This window comes from Pleurodeles waltl, chromosome 4_2, assembly GCF_031143425.1.
Source record: "Pleurodeles waltl isolate 20211129_DDA chromosome 4_2, aPleWal1.hap1.20221129, whole genome shotgun sequence".
Classification (NCBI taxonomy): domain Eukaryota; kingdom Metazoa; phylum Chordata; class Amphibia; order Caudata; family Salamandridae; genus Pleurodeles; species Pleurodeles waltl.
Window position 1 is genome coordinate 53,633,233 of NC_090443.1, and position 20,732 is coordinate 53,653,964.

The 20,732-nt window shown below is 47.8% G+C and overlaps 1 protein-coding gene across 1 annotated transcript in view; it reads right to left on the bottom strand.

Moving 5' to 3' along the window:
* LOC138292186 (uncharacterized) overlaps positions 1–20,732 on the bottom strand; it is a 158,769-nt gene that overhangs the window by 99,008 nt on the left and 39,029 nt on the right. The gene's annotated exons all lie outside the window — the stretch shown is intronic.

Genomic DNA, 20,732 nt, shown 5'->3' on the forward strand with positions numbered 1-20,732 from the left:
TGTAAGCTGCTATGGGAGGGCATCTTCACATTTTTATTATACTAATAGTGAATAATATTTAATTATTTACTATTAGTGGAATAAAAAATTGACAAAAAACAAAGAGAGCGGAGCCCCACCTGATGTCCATGAGGTCGAGCAGTCACTGTGTTCCTGGCACTGAATTTGCCACCTCTGAAGCCAGGGGTCGCAACGGCAGTGCTGTGGGTCACAAAAGGGCAAGCCAGTGGTTGCAGCTGCAACTCGTGGCGACTCCTCAATGATGTCCGTGGTGTGACCTAAGCGTAAAGGCTGTCTCAATCACTGGTTCATTGTTACAGACTTCCATGTAGGAGCAAAAAGGGAAATTATCTCCCCAATCTTTGGTTGTGAGAGTGCCAGGGGTGTGGGAACTGGGGGGAAGCTGTGAAAAGTCAAGCATGTTTTTAATTTTCTTGGGAGCATGACTGTGATGAGCTCCTTTTTTGTCCTGAAGATCTACCATAGCTTTGCCTGGTAATTCTGTTGGATATATAACCCTGGTCATACCCAGGTTGTCTTGAGGGATATTATGGGCAGTTTTGTCCCCCGTACTGATGGAACCTTCCTTCAGGTCCCCTGACCTCATAAAAACCATAATAGGATTAGATTTTATAGCCTTATATGCTTGCTCTTTAAAATCATACAAGAAGCACTGTTACTACACAGTGATATAGTCAAGTTGAATTTTAAGGCATCTATCTCCATTAATTCATGTAATCTGGCTTTATCACCCAGAGGATCATCTCGATGAATGAGGTGGATGAATGGGGTACTAGTCACACTCTTAATGTGCCACATAATCATCAGAATCTTCTGTACTGTCATTATCAGGCAATTTGCTTTTGTCTTCCATGTCAGAATAAAGTGTCTATGAAGAATTTCCTTCTCCAATATAGCCTGGGGTTGGTGGTTACCAAGACAGGTGTTCCTACATTTGGAAAAGGATATCTTGGAGGTGTAGAGGTGACATGGGAGATGCAAGTGGAGGAGGAAGTGGTAGATGCAATGGTTTTGGTGGTAGTGGAGGTGGAGAGGGCATCATCTGAGCCTGCGGTGGTAGTAGCTTTTAAAAAGTGTCCATCATCTGTTGCATTGTAGTAAAAAATGTAGCAGGCACTTGAAACATTTCTGTATGAGAAAAAGCATGAGGTCTGTTACAAGGTTGGAGAGAATGGCATGGCTCAAAATCATGTGATTGATAATCATAGTCATGATAGGAATTGTCTTTATCCAAGGCATGGTCATACATATATATATTTATATATATGAAAACATAACAAGCAACATTATGAACTATGTACAATGGTGCCCAAAGCCCAGTCCATCAAGTCCATTGTGTCCCTTGCACACTGGGCACAGAATTAGTGCCCAACTTGACTTCTGAATGCAAACTGCTGGCCTCCACTGGGCAGAGGCAACAATGAGGCATGCAGGCCCCTCAGGGGCGAGGGCGGCCGGGGGTGGTGGTTTGGAGGGGGGGTCCTTAGGTACGGGCTTGGAGGAGGGGTCTTTAGGATTGGAGGAGGGGGCAAGGGAGGTGTGACTATTGACTTGGTGGAGGTGGAAGTCTCAGGCGGGGGGGCAGGGTGACGACCAGGGGAGGACTGGAAGGTAGAAGGCAGAGTTGTGGGGAAGGCAACAGGGCTCTCGGGGGGCAGGGACAATTTCACTGGTGGGGAACAGGGAAAATTCTCCTAGGAAACATTTCTTAGGGGTACAGGGACGATCATGGGAGTAAGGAATGGGAGTGGAGGTAGAGGGAGTGTGTGAGAGGTGAGTATGTGGAGGTGATTTGGGTGCAGGTGCGTGCTTGGATGCCATGTGAGTGCTGCATGACTGGGGGGGTTAGATGTAGTGGGAGGAGGGGGGAGGAGATGCAGGGAGATGGCAGGGTAGATGTGTGAATGTATGTTGTGGTGGTCTCTGCAGGAAGGGTGGGTGTGCTGCATGTGGGGGTGTTGACAGTCATGCTGAGTGCACATGTGGTGTATGGGGTGCATATGTTTGGGTCTGCTGTTGTGGTGACGGTGACAGTGAGTGCAAATGTGGCAGTATCTGAGACTGATGAGGTGGTGACTGCAGGTTTGAGTAGTGTAGTGCCGTTGAGGGGAGTGGTGGTCAGGGAGTCGGTAAAGGGAGTGGATGTTGTCATGTCTGCATCGGAATGTTGTGTGTGTGCATGGCGGTGGTGGCGTTTGTAGTGTTTACGTCTTTCCTTGTGTGCTGTGTCTGTTGATGTGGATGCATGTGGGTCAGAAAATATGCCTTGGATAGGTGAGGGGAGAGGGATGTGGGAATGGGAACAGGTAGCTGGAGGGTGGAAGGAAGAAGCAGGGAGACTGGCTGCCGTCAATGAGGAGGCTAGAGCCTGAAATGATCTCTACAGGCCAGCCATGGCACAGTGAATGCCTTCCAGGAACGCATTCGACTGCTGCATCTGCGATGCCAGTCCCTGGATGGCATTTATGATGGTTGACTGTCCCACGGAGATGGACCTCAGGAGGTCAGTAGCCTCCTCATTGAGGGCAGCAGGGCTGACTGGGGTGGGAGCAGAGGTGGTGTATGGGGTGCATATGTTTGGGTCTGATGTTGTGGTGACGGTGACAATGAGTGCAAATGTGGCAGTATCTGAGACTGATGAGGTGGTGACTGCAGGTGTGAGCAGTGTAGTGCCGTTGAGGGGAGTGGTGGTCAGGGAGTCAGTGAAGGGAGTGGATGTTCTCATGTCTGCATCGGAATGTTGTGTGTGTGCATGGCGGTGTTGGCGTTTGTAGTGCTTACGTCTTTCCTTGTGTACTGTGTCTGTTGATGTGGATGCATGTGGGTCAGAAAATGTGCCTTGGATAGGTAAGGAGAGAAGGATGTGGGAATGGGAACAGGTAGCTGGAGGGGGGACGGAAGAAGCAGGGAGACTGGCTGCCGTCAATGTGGAGGCCAGAGCCTGAAATGATCTCTGTAGGCCAGCCATGGCACCGTGAATGCCTTCAAGGAGCGCATTTGACTGCTGCATCTGTGATGCCAGTCCCTGGATGGCATTCATGATGGTTGACTGTCCCACGGAGATGGACCTCAGGTGGTCAGTAGCCTCCTCATTGAGGGCAGAAGGGCTGACTGGGGTGGGAGCAGAGGTGCCTGCGGTGAAGAAGATGCCCAGCTTCCTGGGTGAGCGGGCACGGGCAACTGGGTGGGTAGCTACAAGGAGAGAGATGCTGGAAAGGGGGGTGGTGGGCAAGGATGTAACTGGAGTGGTCCCAGATGGGTCCGCCACCACCAGGGAGCCGCCATCGGAGGAGGAATCTGAAGATGGCGTGGTCGATCCTGTCTCCCCGTGGCATTCCCCTCGCCCTCTGTCCCACTAGTCCCCTCGGCTCCGCAGGTGTCAGCCTCCTGGTTCTCATGGGCTGAAGCTTCCCCACTCACCAGTGCCCCTTCTCCTTCACCAGATGATGCTGATGCACACAAAGACAGACGAGGATAGGGAGGGAGGGAGGACGGAAGAGACAAACAGCGCAATGGGTCAATGCCAGCACAACAGTCACACAGTGTAACAACATCATCTGCTGCCATGCCCTCACCTACACATGCTACAACAGCGGGACACCATGGGGCAAACTAAAGCTATGCTGATCTGTACTGCTGATGGTGCTACAATTGTACACATGTACTTGATATGAGTCACACTAGTCACACATGCCCAGTACTTGCCAACTCCACATTGCCGTTTAGGGAAACAAAACCTGTACAACTGTATCAACTGAATACTGTGTGAGTAGGTTGCATTCCCACTAAGCCAGTGACATCTACAACAGTGACATCTTGCCCAACTCTGCCTGACTACACATACAGTACAAGGCAGCAGAATGAGGACTCACTCATCTCCCCTGGCACAGTGTTGGGAAAACACGGATAACAATGCCCTGACACCTCAGGTGAACTGATGACGTTGGCAGGAGCTGGCTACCAAAACTTGGTTGAGGGTGACGACACTCATTAGACGTTGGAAGTACTTGGCCTCATAAATCACTAACTGAATGGAAGGGGCACACAACTGTGATACAAATTCTGGCAGGGTGACTGAGACCCACAGTGGACAGGCATCTACCTAGTACCTATGCTACAGCTTCCCACTAGTCCACAACCCAAAAGCACCTAAGAAACACAAGGTGAGAGTGTGTACTTACCCCATTGTGGCTGCTGTGCTGCCCTCAAGCGCCCATCCACCTTAGGGTTGGCCACCGCCAAAATGTGTGCAATTAGGGGGGATCAGGGTCGGACGGGCACCCCCCCTCCTTGGGAAGAAGCCCCCAGCTGAGTCTCCGTGGTCTTCCGGGCCCAGTGTCACAGGTCCTCCCACCTCTTTCTGCAGTGGGTGCTCCACCATGCATGGACCCCCAGGATCCAATCTTGCTTGGCGATGGCCCGTCAAATCCCCTTCTTCTGATGGGCGCTGACATGCATGGGTGACAGAGACAGAAGGACAAAGTCATGTAGAGTGGCGTCACAGGGACAGTAGTGGACAGCACACATCTCACACATCTCATGGAAACACACATGTCTGCACGCCACTGACGGTCAGACTTCTCACCCATCTGCCAAGTCCCAATGCCTTACATCCACCTACATATCGCTATCAGACAGGAAGGTGACAATAGACTCACCTGCTGATCTGGTGCTCCATACAACTGTCCATACAGGGGTAAGACCCCATCCACAAGCTTCTCTAGTTCCTCCTGGGAGAGTGCTGGGGCCCTATCACCTGCAGGACGTTGTATCTTGGCTACCAGAGTCAGAACACAGCAGCACACAGAGTGGAGGTCGTGTTTACAGGAGTGTAAGGAGTACAGTGAGCATTGACACATGAAATGGCACTCATGTCTGCCGCGGACATCACCGCCGGTGGCGATCACATTGGCTCCAGTCTCCCATAGACAACCATGTTATCCAATGATGAGTTGCATGGCGGTTGGGACTGCCTACCACTATGGTGTCTAATGCGGGTGGGATTAGGTCACTTCCATCCGTCCTGTGCCTGCAGGACAGGGGACTGCCAATTTACGTGTATATTGTGATTAGGGCCTGAATGTTAGATGGGTCATGGGTGAAAATCGTAATTTTTACACAGCTTCACTGTGTCCACACAGTCAATTCAGCTTTTTCTGACTTCTCCCCCTCCTATTCCCAGATACAGTGTAATGTTCAGGATGAGACATGCTCCTGTTTACCAGGCCCTAGTCGACTTGCCACCCTGGAAGAGCGACACGTCATTCAGACGTATAGCCTGAATCGCCAGACCATCATGGAGTTGGTGACCCAGTCAGAGCCTGATCTGTTGCCTGTCACCCGTCATCCCAATGCCATCCCTTCCACAGTATAGGTGATGTCAGTCCTCCACTTTCTTGCCACAGAGTCGTTCCAGATGACAGTGGGCTTGGCAGCAAGGATGTCACAGCTGATGTTGAGTAACATTTTGAGGGATGTACGTCAGGTTCCCCCAACGTGCTGATTTAGCCACTGTAAAAACTGCCTTCTATGATTTTGCACATGTCCCTCATGTGATAGGGGCCATAGATGGCACATACATTGCCTTGGTGCCACCCAGGGGAAATGAACAAGTGTCCAGGCCCGTAAAAAGTTCTATTCTATAAATGTGCGGGTGGTGTGTCTTTCTGACCAAAGTATCTCACAAGTGACTGCCAAGTTCCCTGGTTCTTTGCATGACTCCATTCTGTGGAACAGCAACGTCCCACACATGATGGCACCACTATAGAGGGACCGGGCCTGGATCATCGGTATGTATCTAATTGTATGCGTACCCCTACACTCAACTCTCTTCACAACCTGGCCTATCTCTCTTCCAGTCGTGACATGGTTCCTACCTCTGTGCACACAGGTGACTCTGGCTATCCCAACCTCCCCTGGCTACTGACACCTGTGAGACATCCGCCTACAGATGCTGAAAAACATTTTAATGAGGCCCACGGTAGGACAAGGCATAGAAAGAACCTTCGGGCTACTGAAGGCCAGATTCCGGTGTCTACACATCTCCGGAGGTGCCCTACTCTATAAACCACAGAAAGTGTGACAGATCGTGGTTGCCTGCTGCATGCTACAGAATCTGGCCCTGATACGTCACATCCCATTGCTGCATGCAGAGGAGGTGGCAGCTGGACAAGTGGCTGATGAAGGGGACATGGGGAGGGAAGAGGATGCAGCTGACTCCAGAGCTGAGTTGATACAAAAATACTTCCACTGAGCTACAGGTATGTGTTAGAGGTATGTTATGTGACAAGTACTTCTGGCTGCCTTGTGACATTGATCCTCCTGGAGTCTGTTAGCACTGGTGTAATTGGCTTCAGCCCTGCCTCTGGGTAGGTTGGGGGGCACATTTCTCCATCAGAAGTGTTGTTACTGTACACATTTCAGTCATCTCCCTGCTGTTGTGTTGCTTCACATGTTACATGTTTGTGCTTTACCATCGTTCCCTGTACTGCCACTTCAACTGAAATATGTGTGCTACACATTGTGGAGTCAACAGTATTGCTGGCCCTCATAGGAGTACACACTGGGAGGCAGTGCAACATGACTGTATTGACTGTGGGACATGCCTTGAGTTTAGCTTTGTCTGCTGTGATGGAGGGAGCATTGGGGATGGTTGCCGAGGAAATGTGGGTCTCAAATGGACACATGGCCAGAGCTGGCACTTGCCAAATCACCCTTGGGACTTTGTTATTGTGGTGCATGTGTGTTGTGTGGACATTTTTAACTCCTATGTAAACGTTGTTCCGGTCTTGTTCTACTTGCAGGGCATTTGTGTGGTGCACTCTGGTTCCTGCATCACCTGTTACCTCCCTTGACACGTGTCCAGTCCCTGCCTCCTCCACTATCATTCATGCTGCATATTGGTCCCCTCTTTTGTCACTTACACATACTTTGGCAGGACAGTGGGTTGGCAGTTAAACATGCAATGCCACAATAAATTGTACTCTTGCAATAAAGCACGTAGACAGTAGCTGTGCTCAATAGTGTTTATTTGTGACTGACAGGTGCAAGGGGGATTTGTAGGGTCATGGTAGGTGGACTCATCAGAGTAGTCTGGCCAGCTGTGTGTAGTCTGGGTCAAGTATAGGGGGCCATGGGAGAACGGAGGGATGACAGTGGACAGTCAGCAGGTGTCTCTGTCGCACACAAGGGAGAATGTTCAGGAGAGGGTCACTTCCTGGTGGTGGTGTTGGTCTTGGCATCAGTTCCTGCAGGATTCTTGGTTGGACATCCTCGCTTGAGTGGGGGACACTCAGCTACAGGGGTAGGTGTGCTTGTGATCTGCGGGTCCTCAGCCATGACCTCCATTCCACTAGCTGACGCTGTAGTGGAGGGCTCTGTTGGGTTGTGGCTACCGGAAGGGGTTTGCTGGTCAGGGAGGACTCAGGCAGGATGGTGATTAGTTCTTTGAGCACCCCTGCAATGGTGGCCATGGTGGCTTTAAGTGCCTGCCACTGCTGCATGGCCTGCTGATGATGTTCCCCCTGCAGCTTCTGGTTCTCCTGAACGGTGGTGAGTATCTGGCCCATTGTGTGTCCTGGGTTTGGTGGTATGCACCTAGGACTTGAGAAAGGGCCACCTGAGCAGTCTTTTGTTGTGCCTGCCCTGTCCCTTGGACCACAAGTCCCCTCCCACTACCCCTGGCCCCCTGACCCTATGCCCCTGGCACAGTGTGCCCACTCCCATCAGCAACTGGACCTTCATTGTTTTGAGTGTGTGCCCTTGACTCTGGCCCCTGTACTGTGGTGCACACTTCTGATTGACCCATCTGTGGGGCACTGGTTTGGGGAGGTAAGCCTGGCTGAGGTGTGGCTACCACATGGGAGGGGGAGTCCGGTGTTTCCAGGGTGGGGCTGCTGGGTATGGACTGACCAGTCGTCCCTGATGGGCCAGGCAAGTCATCACTGTCCGGACATCCACTGGGCCTTCATCCTGGGGACAGCTGTCTGGCCCTGGCATCTGCTGACGTGTGGCAGCGGGACCTGTGGATGGGAAGGGAGTGAGTTCAATTTTGTAGATGTCTTTGTTGACCATATCGTGTGATGCTTGGTGTAGCCTGACGTGCTTCCCAGTGATAGCAATGACAGCTGCAGTGATGCAGATATTGTTTGGGGGATGCGGATTGTGCCATTGTTTCCATATGCCAATGAGGGTTAAGGATAGTGGATGAGATTGCTGTCATTGCCATGTGTTGGAACGCAGTCAAGGCTGCGAGTTGGTGTGGCATGTGCATTGGTTTTCCATGCAGGTGTTCCACTGTGAAGTGTGACTGTCTTCCTCTGATGTGTAGGGACGGTTGCATTGTGGGAATTGTGGTGCTTGACATTTTGCTTGGTATCCATGCATTTGGGGGTGACTGTGTGGGGATGGTGGCAGTGTGGTGGTGTGGCATGCAGGGGAGGGGTGTGGGTGCCTGGGGGGTACAGAGGTATGGGATTGATTGGGGAGTGATGGCGGTGGGGACGCATTCTAGGCAGGAGTGGCTGATGGCTGGGGGAGGTTGTTGACTTACCAGAGTCGATCCCTCCTATGATTCCAGTCAGGCCCTCAGGATGCATGATGTCCATGACCTTTTTCTTCCAGGATGTCAGCTCAAGGGGTGGAGATGGGGCCTATTGCTAGTCTTGTTCAGGGTGATCTGGTGCCTGGATGCCATCGAACGCACCCTCTCCTATAAGTCATTCCACCTCTTCCTGTTGTCCTCCCTTGTGCGTGGATGTGTGCCCACTGAGTTGCCCCTTTCAACGATCCTCTGCCATAATTCAGTTTTCCTTGCCATCTGTGTTTGCTGGAACTGGGCTCCGAAAAGTTGTGGCTCTACCCTTACGATTTCATCTACAATGACCCTCAACTCATTGTCAGTGAAACGTGGCTGCTTTTGAGGTGCCATTTTGGTGGGGTGGGGGTGTTTGGTTGTGGATGCAGGTGGGTTGTGGTATTGGTATGTGTGTGTGATGTGTGCCTAATGCAAAATGTGCAGTTGTGTGGTGTGTGCCGAGTGTTCAGTGTGAATATGCCTGTGGTGTATGGGTTCTTTGTAACTGGGTTATCGCTATGTGTGCTGTTTGGTGGGTTCACAAGGGATGGTGGGTGTGTGAGGGACTGATTTTTAGTGCCGTGAGCAGGTGTGTGGTTTGTGTTTGTGTCTCAGGTGTAGGGTGGTCAAACTGTCCAATGTGGTGTTGCCTACTATTGGGGGTACCTTCTTTTAACTGTGGCGGTGTGCGCCACCGATCATGTTCTGCCGTGCATGGTCCACTGGGAAGGGATCTGACACGTAATAGGGCAAACAAAATAATGTTGGCGTGGTGGGGCTGGTGGTCAGACAGTCATTCTTTTGCTATTGGTCGGCCTGGTGGTGTTGCATTTATGGCTGTTTTAGGGTGGTTTTCACTTTGTGACTCGTAATACGGCGGTCACTGTACCACCGGCACTGATGGTATGGTGGCCGTGCATGGTCCACTGGACACGGATCTGACATGTGATAGGGCAAACTGAATAATATTGGTGTGGCGGGCTGGTGGTCAGACAGTCATTCTTTTGCTGTCGGTCGGCCTGGCAGTATTGCATTTATGGCTGTTTTGGGGCGGTTTTCACTTTGTGACTCGTAATACGGCGGTCACTGTACCACCAGCACTGACAGTATGGTGGCGGTATTCTGCACAGTGGTCTTGCATGGATACCTCCAAATTCGTAATGAGGGCCTAGGTGTCACTTGCACTGGTGATAGGTCAACAACTGGGTCGTCCTGGATGTTGTTGCGGACAGTGTCTTTGTCAACGATGCCCTCAATGTTGATGGGTCTGTCATCCTCAACAATGGTTCGCCCTTCGCCGGTGTCCTCAACGTCAAAGCTGGTGCTGTCAAAGATGATCTGTTCTATGATGGTGTCATCAATGGTGTTGACTTTGATGATGTCAACACTGGTGTCTTTGATGGCCTCGTCATTGTCAACAGTGTCATAGGTGACAATGGAAACATCATTGACGGTGAAACTTTCCCCATCGCTGATGACGTTGAGGTCACTGGTGGAGACAGAAAATCAGCATGAAGGCTTAGAGAGGTCATTGTTTGTTCAGAAGTTTGTGCAGACTTTGTTTATGATGTTTTAGGCATTTCTCTAAGGAAACACAATTGCATTTATGTGAGGAGAAGGTAGCTGGCACTTTTAGTTGCAGATCCAGCTGAGGAACATCCACATTTCCTTTTTTGCCCAGCCTTCGTGGAAGTACCTGGAGGAGTGATTTTCACTGAATCATCCCCTGACAAAGGGGCATCCCCCTTTTTAGAAGAATGGTATTTCTTCTTTCCCAACAAATAAAGGGCCAATTTCCTCTCTCTGTCTTTCAGAGTTACTGGCGGAAAAGTATTATAAATGTCACAGAATGAAGGCTTGTGTTTAGGATGAAGGCAATAAAGACATTTATCAAGAGGGACATCACAATACATCTTTTGCTGGCCAATGGTAGTGCAGGACTGTGAAGAAACGTGGTTTATTATATGGTGTGGTTTTGCAACCTCACTGTGTAATAAACTCACAACATGCCTTGGATCCAGTCAGCCCCATTTGTAAAACCTTTAGCTCAAGCTTGGGTAGATGTGGCTTCAAGCAAAGACAAGTGTAAACAAAGAAACAAGTGTAAAACACTTAGAAGCACTAAAACAGTGGAATAAGTAAGTCACATAAAATGAAAGCAATCTGACACCAATTTATAAAAATAAATCTTATTTTTATGAATTTTTGGAAACCAAAACAAAATTCACCAGAGGATTCCAGAGATATAGATTGTTGAGTAAATTGTAAATTACTGCAAGCTTCTAACAATCATTGGCAACTGCAAAGTTTGGAAACTTGTGTTTGGCTACTCCAGACCGCGTTGGGCGACCAACTGTGACAAGTGGAAGGCCGGAGGGGCCAATAAGGAGTAGTAGAAGAGTTACTTTGCAACCAGCGCAGTCTCAAGTCCAGTTCCAGGCCCCATGGGTGAACCACAATAGACTTTAATGGTGTGGTCCTGATGCAAGGGATACAGGATGCTGAATATGTTGGGAATGCTTTGCGTTTAATGGGGGGGTTCCCTAGGATTAGTCCTTGGCCCATGGGCTTCATGGGGCACCTTTAGCCACAGAAGTCAATGTCCCTTGAAGACCTGTTTGGTCCAACAAAATCCAGTTGCCACTGGACTGCTGATTTCCGGGCACTCCAAAACCAGCAGTGGGCCAGTGTCCCTCTTGGGTGACCAAACTGCACTCTGATGACTTCCCCAAGTCCAGCAATCTTGGTTGCAAGTTTTGATCATCGGGACTCGGTCTCCAAGGCTACATGTTGGCAGACAATAGCGATCAAGTGATTTTGGCTACTCTCTTGCCCAAACGGGCTTCTTCAGCTTCAGTTGCCCCAGTGCTGTAACCAGAACTGACTCTTTGAATTCACCTGTTCTATGTGGGGCTCGGGAGTGGATTTTTCCATGAGCCAGGCGCCACAGGCACAATCTACTCTTTTCTATTCCAAGGATCAGCAGTCCAGCGGTTAGTGCAGCCTCTGTCGCCAGGCCCAGGGAACTTCTTTGGTCTTCTCTCCAGTCCAGATGTGATCTGAGGACTGGGTGGCAGTGGTGCCATATTTATGCCCAGAAAGTACCCCCTGGGATGCAGTGGGCAATGGGTTACCAGGTCCCTTCCCGCCTGATGATGAATTTCGGCAATGTGGGGCATCTAGCTATCCCAGAAAGCAATATTCTGCCCACTCCCAGAATGGGAGTACACCGCTCTCAGTCTGTTGAGCTTGGTAGCCCCTCCTAGAGGTAGGGCTACCTTAGGGTTACACGCCCACAAGACAACCAGTTTGACAACTGCTTTCCCTTCTCTGTCCCTGATGCCAACCTATCTACCAGGACAAAAGAGCAACCACTGTTTAAGTGTGCTCACCATTTGCCCTTTAGAAGTGTCTTTTCCTTTAAAGGTTGCCTTTTGGGCTCACATCATTTGTGGCTTCCTCCCAGGAATGTAATTCCTCTATTTTTTCCTCTCCTGCGAGTCATTCACATTTCTCCCCAGGAGGGCAGAAGGCTGTCTTGTGCCAGTGTTTGTGAATGGCCACTGATAACTTGGGATCAGAGTGGCGACTTTCTAAAGCTGAAACACACAAAATGTGATGGGAGGCTGCTTGCAATAAGTAACTTGGGTCCTGTGTTCACTGTGTCACTGGAACCAAGTTGTATCTGGCTGATGAGCCCATAACTAGGCCAAACCCGGTGTTGGGTTGCTTGTGTTCCAGTTCAGGAAGGACCTGGCTCAGCAGTTCAAGCTACACTGTTCCCATGAGGAGCAGGGTCAAGACTGATTTGCACATAGCGGGGTCCAAACTGAGGTGACATGGCGGCCAAAAGAACGATGGGTTGGACTGCTACCCAAGATATTGCTAGTGGTTACACTTTTTGCAAGCAGCCTCCTATCACCTTCTGTGTGTTTCATCTTCCTAAAGTTGCCTTTCAATGAAAAGTTACATTAAATTCGACTTAGGCATCAAGTCAAGTTTAACATGACGATTAATTTGATACTTTGAAGTACCATCTTTAGTAGTCTCATTATGGAATTAGCACAGGTGAGCTGTCAGCTTGTAGCCCTGTATCTGACAATGGGCTACTAGCCTATCCACAGTAAAAAAAACAAGTTTTTATTTTTTACTGTTAGGACATGTGAAAATATATGTCCTTTTTTAATTAATAATATACAGTACCCTGCTTTAGGACTTGATAGGTCTGCTATAGGGGCGACATATATATTAAAAAAGGGAGGTATGGACTGTGTCACCAGTTTAAATGGCAAAGGTAAGTTAACAATTTAAAACTGCTCTACCAGTCTGCAGTGACAGGTTGAGTGGCATGTTTTCACTTTCTCATATCCATGGTAGCACAATAAATGTAAGATCCCTGGTAGGACACCAGGTACCATATACTAAATAAGTAAAGTCTGTCCCAGGGGAGACCTGAAAAGCAATAGTATAAGGTCACTGAAAGGGTAGAACAGAACTTCTCCTGGGAACTTAGGGCCAGATGTATCAAGCAATTTTGCATTCGCAAACGGCGCAAATCGCAAAATTCAGCCGTTTGCAAATGCAAAAATGCCTTTCAAGATGTATGAAAGGCATTCGCTGTGCAATTTTAAGGAATCGTAAAAATAGTGATTCCTTTAAAGTGTGACCCCATTTAGAGAATTGCACATTGTGATTCTCTAAATAGGAAATCAGAAATAGGGAATTCCTATTTGCAATTTCCAAAGCACATTTAGGAAATGCAATTACCACCAAATCCAATTTGGTGGTAAGCATGTGCAAATTTTATAAATGCATTTTTAAAAATTACATGTGCTTCACATGTCCGCAAATCTTTTTTTGGGTTGCATCAGCGGGGGCCTTAGGCCCCCAGCACCCTGGGGTTTGCATTACCTAATTTGCGAATTCCTAACGGGAATTCGCAAATTGGGAAATGCAAAAAGATTTGCACCTATGGGCTTACAGGCCTATAGGGATCAATGGAGTCCCATTCCCTAATTGCGATTCGGTAATGGTGATTGCGAATTTTAAGAAATCGCTATTACCGAATCACAAACTTCATACATCCCATTTTGCATTTCTTAAATAGTGATTTCTTAAAATTCGCTATTTAGGAAATGCAAACCGGGAGCTTGATACATGTGGCCCTTACTCACATATGACGTGCAGTAGAAATCTGAGCTATGGTGGCCTTTGGGGAGAGCAGAAGAGTTTATCCACCTCATTGGCTGAAGTCTGGAATGCTTCCAATGAAGTGGATGTCATGCTAAACAAACACTGTTGTTGAGGCCTATTGCCATTTTAACACTGTCATTGGAAATGGGGTCTCTAGGTGACTGTGGTTTGCACTCTGTCCAAGTAGGGACCCTCACGCTAGTCAGGGTAAGAAAGCCACATAGCTAAGATAACCCCTGTTCACCCCTTGGTAGCTTGGCTCAATAGTAACACAGTAAAAATGCCACACAAGTACTCCAAACCAGTTTAGAAAAACTCTGCAAAAAGAACCACACACTCAAGCCAGGTCTGGGAATCAAGATTCCTACTCTCCCTAAACTTCCTTCTGTTTATCTCTGGTGTCCGGCCATACCTAGCGATAAGGGCACCCTTCATGGCAGTGTAGGTGAGTTTGCTTGCTGCCCCTAGTGGTGTACCTTCCTTCCACTGTGAAGTAGTTCCACAGATATGCCCCCAATCTTTCTCAGGGATCTGGTGCATATAGAGAGCTGATTCATAGCCCTGAAGCCACCTGTGTATATCATCTTCCTTAGTGTACTCTTTCCCTAGACTCTTGACTAGGTGCACCCTTCTCTCAGACTGCACTGATGAAATGCTGTCACCATCTATGCTGGCCTTGCATTTCAAGTCCAGCTCCTTTAAGCTCAGCTCATGAACCAAAATAATTTATTTTCTTCTATGGCCAGTTTCTTTGCCTCCATTTCCAGCTCGAGCCTTTCAAGTTACAAAGTGTGCTATCCAGCTTCCCACCGGTCCTTTAGCTCCTAATGGGTCAGACCCTTTGAAGAAACACTACTGCCTGCCCTGGAGAGTGCCTTACCCCCAGACAGAACCTGTTGTGCCACAAAAATCACCATGTGTGCTCTACTCCTCCAGTTCCACACTGTCCAGCTCTGCATGTTCCCCAGCCTCCCTGGCTTCCAACCAGACCCTCAGTGCCTTTACCAGCTCCTCCTTTCTAGTGATGCCTTTAAAAGGACACCTAAATTCCTTGCAGAACATTTTGAGCTGAGGCACCGTATAGGTCTCCAACCTCTCCTGCTCAAACACCAAATCTGCAATAATTGCCGATGGCTCACCAAACTGGGACATGATTGTGGATGAAACTCAGAAGTTGCCCAAGAATTACAAAAGGCAAAAAAGAGAACGCCAAAAAGGAAACAACAGTATGTGGTTGTGTAATGGTCTGCAATATGGAAGTAGTGTACACCAATCACTGTATGTAAGTCCTATCCTCACCGCTGATCACCAATGTTAGAAATTGAGTCTCTAGTTAGCAGTGATTTGCACTCTGCCCATGTAGAGACCCTCACTCTAGCCAGGGTAAGGGAGCCATACAGCTAAGATGACCCCTGCTCATCCCCTTAGTAGCTTGGCTTATCTCAGAGGAAATGTGTAAAGTATTTGTACACACACAGTAACGCAGTGAAAACACCACAAATGTACTCCGCACCAGTTAAGAGAAATAGCTAATATTTATCTGAGTGAAATAAGACCAAATGATAAAAGTCAAACATACACAAGTAAATACATCACTTTTTAAAGGTTTAAATGAGTCTTAGTCCATAGGAATCAATAGTTGTATCTTTTTAGTACAAAGTACATGGGATGCGTCAAAAACAAAGACGATGACAGCGGCTGCAGGGAAGGTGAGGTGCCAAAACAGCAAAGTGAGGTGTCAGTTCCTTACTGCACAGGGGAGGTGATGCATCAATTCTTTCCTCGCAGGAAAGGCAATAAATTGATTTCCAGACGTGCAGCCTCGGTCTTTTACTGCGGGGCTGGGTCTATGAGATATTGATGGCCAGGGATGATGCATGGAAAATCCAGATGCGCTGAGATGTTGGAACCTCAGTGAAACAGGTGCTGCGTTATTTCTGCTGGCGTTGCATTGGTTTCTCAACCACGAAACAGTGGCTGCATCGATTCTGCAGGTGCTCCATCGATATTTCAGCCACAGCATGTCAGTGCATGGATGTTCTCCTTCAGGTCACCAGCTTACACTTCCAAGGGCCCAGGTACTAGGGTTGGCACCACTTGGCAAGTCAGGACTCTCAGCAGAAGAGCCCAGGCACTGTCAGATTAAGGCCCTCATTTTGAACATGGCGGTTCAGCCCGCCATGCCGGCAGTGGCGGCTCAAGCCGGCAGCCGGCATGGCGGGCTGAACCACCATATAATGAACATGGTGACGGCCGCCGGCTGCAGCCGTCACCCACCACCAGGCTCCTGCAACCCTTCGGATAATGTTTTATTTCCCAACAGCCTTTTCCTGGTGGGATATCACGCCAGGAAAAGGCTGGCGGAGGGGGTGCCTCTGCACTGCCCATGCACTCTGCATGGACAGTGCAGGGGCCCCGGTGCAGAGCCCCGTCGCGCAGGTCACTGCCCGATGTTCAGGCAGTGATATGCGCGACGGGTGCAACTGCACCTGCCGCACAGAGGCATTGACGGCAGCTCAATGTGGAGCCGCTGTCAATGTCCCGGCCGAGCCTTTCTGTGAGCCAGCGGGCAGAAACAATGTTTCCGCCCGCCGGCTCTCAGAAAGGTTCATAATCTGGCCGGCGGGGATCCGGGGTCGCTGACGGTCAGTGTTTTGACCGCCAGCATGAACACAGCGGTTGTTTCCGCCGTGTTCATAATGACCCCCTAAGTCTTTTATGTCCCTGAGATTTATTAACAGACAGCCAGCTCATTTCAAGCCCTTGGAGAATCTTAGAAAGCAGGATGTAGAAAGCAAAGTCCAGTCCTTTCACTCCCAGAACCGAAGCAGCAAGCAGCAGGCCAGCACAACAAAGCAACAGGCAGAGTGACAGTCCCTCCTACAGCATTCAGCTCTTCTTCCTGGCAGAATGTCCTCAGTCCAGAAGTGTTCTAGCCCATTTCTGTCTTTGAAGTAGGCAAACTTCAAAGAAAAGTCTTTATGGTGTACAAGACCCTGCCTTTTGGTGCATTGGCCCCAGACACACCCTATGGGGCTGAAGACTGCTATGAGTGTGGACAGGCACAGCCCGATTCAGGCGCAGGTGACAGCTCTTCTCTCCACGCTAGCTCAGAAAGTCTCATCAGCCTGGTGATGGGCCAGCAGGATATGCAGGGCACACCTCGGCTCCATTTGTATGACTGTCTAGAGTGAATGCACAACAGACCAACTGTCATCCTGACCCAGACGTGTATTTCACTGACAGGCAGAGACACAGAATGGTTAAGCAAGAAAATACCCACTTTCTAAAAGTAGAATTTTCAAACCTACAATTCAAAAACCAGCTTCACCAAAATATGTATTTTTAAATTGTGAGTTCAGAGACCCCAAACTCCAAATCTCCATTTGCTCCCAATGGGAAACTACACTTAAAAGATATTTCCAGGTAATCCTGATGTTACTCAATGGGAGAGACAGACCCTGTAATAGTGAAAAACGACAGTGAAAAATGAATTTAGCAGTGTTTCACTATCAGGACATGTAAAACACACCAGTACATGTAAAACACACCAGTACATGTCCAATTATTTAAATACACCACACCCTGCCCATGGGACAGTCTTGTACCTAGCTAAGGGGTGACGAATATGTAGTAAAAGGGAAGTTTTGGGCCTGGCAAGTGGGTGCACATGCCAGATTTACATGGTAGTTTAAAACTGCTCACACAGATAGTGCAGTGGCAGGTCTGATACATGTTTACAGAGCTACTCATGTGGGTCAGTGCTGCAGGCCCACTAGTAGCACTTGATTCACGGGTGCTGGGCATACATCGTGCACCATACTAGGGTCTTACTAGTAAATCAAATTTGCGAATCATGGATAAACCAATCACCAATACAATTTAGACAGTGAGCACTTTAGCACTGGTCAGTAGTGGTAAAGGGGCCAGAGTCCTAAAGCCAGCAAAAACGAAATTCAGCATTGGATCAAAAACAGGAGGTCAGAAGCGAAAAGACAGGGTAAACCAAGGCAAGAGCTGACCGCTCTAACAACTGTGTACTGTTATTTAAAATCACTTGGGAAATATATGAGAAATTGAATGCTAGAAAATATCTGCTCTACAGATATTTATAAAAGTCCTGTTTTAGTCTCTGGCTTTAATCGCAAAGCTGTAAATGATTTGAACCCTGACTGATTAAATAGTATATGAATAAATTAAAGCCTGCCCCTCCTCCAAATACTTTGTTTCAATGCTTCAGATATAGACAGTAGAAGTAGGTTACTTCAAACTACTTGTTAAGGTTAGTGCTTCATGGAATGTTCAGAATGTCATCTCAATGCTAGAAGGTTATGGATGTCACTTGGAAGTCTTAGTGTAAAATTGCACTGAGCGACAGTTAGAGAAATAAGCTACCCTGCACTGCTTTGTGGTGTTACTAATAAATTAGAAGAAACTAACCTCTTCATGTGTCTTAATTGGAGGAAGAGGGAGTAGCATTAAGGTTCCTCTGTGTATCTGGCCACCTAATACATACAGACCCTATCTTTACACATTGTAGATATGGTTTCCAAAGTCTTATTTAAAAACTGTCAGGGATGAAACCCTGGACTTTGAAATAGGAGAGCTAAAAAAGGATATAAATCTAGCACAAACGTCAGGATAGGGGCTCTTATGGGATTTCAACGCAGGACCTTTCTGACATAATTATTTAGATATGGCCGGGGACAAAGGACTTATTAGCCTGGTGGACTGTTTATGTTGAAGGCCTTAGAAAATGCTAGAGTTCTGAACAATTGGAGTGAATGTATAGATGTTCAACATCTTTGCTGCCCTGTTGACAAAATAATGAAATGGTACGAGATTGTTCACGGGTGAGTCCTAGAACTGATGAAATCTGGTAGCTGAGAAGAGAGAACCATCAAATCCAGCCGGGAGCTGAGGGATATCACATCTTTTTTGACTTTGTAGAAGTGGTGACATTACTTACATGTTCTCCTGTATAGTTGTCCCTAGGCATCACTTTTCCTCTGGATCCCCTTCATCCTGAGAACGTGGGTTCTCTAAATCACATTTCTAGGTTTTCCTTCTGCTGGACAATCATTTTTGTGATAGCCTTTCCTAAGCCTCATCCACGTATCTCTTAACATGTCAATAGGAGGAGCCTTATATCCCTAATCTTTTATGCTATAGTTTCTTGCTTATCTTTAGCGGGGGCAAGGAAGATGATGTTAAGGCTGAGCAAGCAGAGTAACATGCACCTCAAGCTGGGACTTTGGAGGGATCTTTGGAGGACTAAGCACATAAATCCCATTCAATGAAGCCAAAATCCATAGAGACTCTTTAGGCTGGTGTCTCCAAATGTAGGGGAGATAAGCATGTTCCTTCGGTCTGTCACCCCATCTTGTAAATGTTTGTTGTCTCAAAGAAAAAAAGAAACCCCATAATTTATAGAAAACATCTTTGATGTCAAAGGATAATTCAAAGTCGAACAAGAGTGTACCAAAGTCCTTGCTGTCAAGTGTCTAGAACAATGCCACATTGAGTGTCTTGATTTTGTCTGTAAGCAGAGCAGCAAAGAGGTCAAAACAATGATGGGGTGTGACACTGAGCTCTTTTAAGGGCATTGGAGGAGGCAAAAAGAGCCCTATCACCTGTCAGAGGAAACAGACACCGATGGAGCAGGAGGTCTGCACTATCCAACCTCCTCATAGAAAGCAAAATCCTCTCTTTCCTTCAGGCTTCTGTAGGACGTGTTCTGACAAATGAACATTTTCCCACCACCAGGTGGACACTTGTTGAAAAAAATTGCATCCTGACTGGAAAAACAAGAAATGTTAAGAACTTCTCGAAGAAAAAATCAAGAACATTTTTCTAACTGTAAAACATGTTTGAAAAAAAACAAAATGGCTTAAGAGAGACCAACAAATAAGTACAAAAATTGGATTGCAGGCAAAACACAATTAAAAGTCAGCAGAATTAATGGATTCCTTCCTTGGTGAGTTGAAAAGGCTGTTTGAGTTGAAAAAACCTCTCCACAGACCTGCTGTGGATGACTGGACAGGTAGGGCTTTTGCAATTCTTGAAGGAGAAAGGTAATCTTCTTCAAATATTATCCTACGTAGGGAGCACATTTGAGTCTTCATTTTTATTCACCTTTTCAGTATTTTGACAACGTTGTGATTTCATTGAAATTCACTTAAGCTGACCAGCGTGGCTTAATTGGCATTATTTTAACATATTTACACACACACACACCCACGCACGCACACACACCCACACACACACACACACACAAACACACATAACATAACATACCTATCATTATGAGGACTGGCCATTGACTGTAATAAAGTGTGTATTTACTATTCTAACTCCACAAGCACTTTGATAGTAGGAAAGGTTATAGAGCGGACCGATGCAAATATACCTGCACTTTAGTTTTTTTTATACACTTGCTCAAAACTACCTAAACACACAACACAGTACAGGGACTAGTCCTCATAATGAACAGGTCCTCACAAGGATAGTGTTTGTCTGGGCATGACACATACACACACACACACACACGTGCCAAAGATTCCATACTGTTGCAGAGACATGCTCGTTTGTACCACAGAAATGCCCCTCTCTTCCTGTATTGGTAGCACTACTTTAAGCATTATTACCTGCCACATCAAGACACAAAGACAAAGGCCCTCATTACGAACATGGCAGTTCAGACTGCCATGCCGGTGGTGGCAGAAAATACCGCCACTGGCATGGCGGTCTGAACAGCCATATTATGAACAAGGGAGGGCGCCACAGGCGGCCCTCCGCCACTGCCAGGCTACCACCGACAGGCAGCCTGACAATGGCAGATTACTTAATCCGACAGGGCAGCGCTGCAAGCAGTGCTGCCCTCTGGATAAACAACCCTTGTTCCTCCAGCCTTTCCCTAGCGGGTTCCCCCGCCAGCCACTTA